The sequence below is a fragment of the Falco cherrug genome, chromosome 3, assembly GCF_023634085.1.
Source record: "Falco cherrug isolate bFalChe1 chromosome 3, bFalChe1.pri, whole genome shotgun sequence".
Classification (NCBI taxonomy): Eukaryota; Metazoa; Chordata; class Aves; order Falconiformes; family Falconidae; genus Falco; species Falco cherrug.
The window spans coordinates 113,738,170-113,741,527 of record NC_073699.1 but is presented as its reverse complement, the minus strand read 5'-3'; positions in this window follow the sequence as shown (position 1 = coordinate 113,741,527).

The window sequence follows — 3,358 nt, the reverse complement described above, 5'->3', positions numbered from 1 at the left end:
TAGTTAAAACCCCCTACAACCCCATAGCAAGACAAGGTGTCACATTTGCCATGACTCCTAAAGAAGAACTCCAATATGAGTACTCCTATTACCCTCTCGTGGGTAGCTAAGCAGACAGAATTGAAATAAGTTTACTTTCCTAATAGAAGTGTCTTCCCCAGAACTCAGTGAAGATAATTTTAAAATTATGGAAGTGGGGAAACTAAAACATGCCTGCTGCCTTTTATTTCTTTACTATGTAAAAATTCTATCTGCCCTTATATAAGAAGGGAACAGCCATACTGGAAGCAAAACCAAATAGTTATATTTAATTTGCCTACCACTTCAGCCACTAAAGATACAGCCTTAAATGCCTGGTCAGTAGGGTTATCATTAATACAGAACTCTCTATCAAAATGAATTTGATTTTAACAGGCAAGGTAACATGACAAACTAAGGGATCTCTTAAGAAATCTTGTATTTTTCCTTTAAGACAAAGGTAACTTGCTACTTTTCCATTCAAGATCAAAGGAGAGAAATAATCCAAGGAGACAAAGACAGAAGAAAGAGAGACAGAGTGTTTGAAGCTTCAGTTTTCTTTCTAACGTTTTTTTTCTTTTAGATCACTACAATCACTAGATTCATCCTATAGACAAAGAAGATTAAAAAAAGGGAGGTTATATATGGCCACAAAGAACTCTGGGCAACTTTGACGATGTGCTTAAAGCTACTGTACTTTACTTCTGAAATGAGGATTGTAAAACGATAAACAAAAAACAAAGCACTTTTAATCTTCAAAGCCAGGTATGATCAATAACAACTTCACAGCACTCGATATTCAAGTATCATAATCTGTATTTCACTCCAGGAACGAAAGATGTATAGAGAATAACTGACCTGCCTGGGTCTAATGCTGAACTGAGAATGGAACTTGAACATCACAAACTTGTATGTTAAATGACAAAACCATACTTTCATTTAGGAGTTGTTCTTTTGTTACCATTTTTTATTGGAGGAAATTATTATTATAATAAATAGATTATGGACTTTTTTCCAGCCCCTGCAGAAACATTTGAGATACCTATGGTGGTACGTCCCAGGATTATTTGGCAAAACATTTAGCACAGCACACCAATTATGTCTGTGAAATTAATCTAACCACTTCAAGCATTAAGTAACTACTTGCTAGGGTCAACATATGAATGTTTCACATTGGCAACAGTTTCCTTGTTAAATAACCTTTGTAGTCAGGGCATTTTGCAGGACATACCTAGCCTCTGGTTAGAGCTATGCTTTCTGACCCTTCACAACTTCTGCAAAGGGAAGTCTGACCTGCCATACGAATCTTGCAACAATACTGGTGATTGATCTCAAGCTCACCTTTGTGTATCTAAATCACGAGAGATCTTTTCAAAAGCAGAAGGAGCACAACATTAAAAAGATATTCAGTCAAGGATCAGTTTAATAAGAATTTTACAACTGCCTGCAGTACAGAAACTTTGAAAAAAATCCAGAAATTTTTGCTAATCAATTAAAAAAAAAAAGTTTTTCCTGGAACCTCTCAAACTCCAAAGAAAAACATTTACATATCATTGCACTGTAAACTTACTGTGATCTGTGGGAGCGCTAAGAGATTTAATTTACATATTAATGCCGCAAGCAGGTTGAGGGGTGTGGAGGGAGAAGAGTTACTTAGCACCAGTAATGAGCAGAAAGGAAAAGGCAGCAGCTACAGTCCCCATGGACTGTTTTGTTTTCAATAATTTTAGACTGTCTAATAACACCTTTTAATAAGCTGCTCTCAGCTATAAAGCTGAGAACATAATACTGCCCCAGACAGGAAAATAGTTCTGATATAATGGACAAAAGACTCCATCTAAATAAGAGCTTCTTAAAGAAAAAAAAAGGAAAAAACTTCCATCAGTGAAAGACATAAATTATGTTTTCTATACTGTGTACCCTTTAATTTCTGAAATACTGTATTTCAAAAGGATACCTATTCAAGCAAAATAAATTCTAAACCCCACATTTTCTCATTTACTCCAGTCCTAGTTTACAATTAAACAAACTATTTATAGGGTATTTATGCCTTATAAGTGCAATATAAATTACAACCAATCATGTTAATTGTCTGTTTGTAGTCTGTGCTACCCACTTTGTCTCTAAGTGACCACTGTGTGACACTGAGATTAACATTGCAACAGGCTACCCAAATTTAAGATTATTTCCACTCCACTCACTAAATTTAATGGCAGTTCTTACAGAAACTCAAGTCCAGCTAGATATTTGTATACGAGATAGGTAAAACACACACGTTCCACTCCAATTAAACACAGGATTCCTCAAAACAGTGGGTCACCTTCACTGCTGACAAACGCAGGTCCAACTCCAGTTGCCAAAACCAGCCATGCCACCATAAACTGGAACTGAATCTACCCAACATTTGGGTTTAAAAGAGGGTTTATAAATCATTACTAATTCTAAAATAATTCACTATCATCCTTTTAGTACATGTATTTCTTAATTTTTATAATTCAAAGCACTAACAAGATAGAAATAAGATCACTTTTCTCCTAGGAATTCTTCAGATCTTCCCAGTGTTATGACCATCCTTTTCTTTCCAGCAACAGATTTACTGTGATGGCAGTTATCACACTTCACAAATCAGTTCAGAAACACACTGAAAACCTAAATAAGCACATTGTCAAAAAAATAGCAAATGACTAAAACCATCACAAAATCTGTTTGCCATGAAGATATACCTATCCCCTTAGCAATAAAGGTACAGATCTCTCTTTAACCTCTTTATAGAGTCATTTGCTGAAGAGTTAGCATAAACCACTGCAGCATTTGGCTATGTACTTCGCCCTCATTTAAGGAAAAATAAATTATTACTTAGATAATTTGTGGAGTTCAAGCAGCAAAATGGTAGCTTCCCTCTGTTGATACATTTCTGCTCCATCTTACAGGAAGGGGAACGAACTGCATCTGTGATTGGCAAGTCACACTTTCTCTGAGGGGTGCCAGATAATAATAGCACATCAACACACTCACAGCCAAATGCTTCTTCTGCCAATGAGATTTCATAACGCTTCCTCCACTTCTGAAGCTCTGCAAAGAAAGGAAGTGCTAACTCCCTATTAAAACATATAGTCCAAAGGACCCAAAACTGCTAATGTTTGAACTATTTTTGCACAGAAATAGATGGAAATTATATTTTTTTTGCATGAAGGTGGGGTTTTATTTAATGCTGCCCCCTCACCTTTTTTTTACATCTAGAAGTTGTTTACTTTTCCCCTTTTCTCTAGCTGGTAGTAAAATAAGAAGGGGAACAAGTATGAAATTCAATTAAGAAATGCCTTTTTTTTTTGGGGGGGGG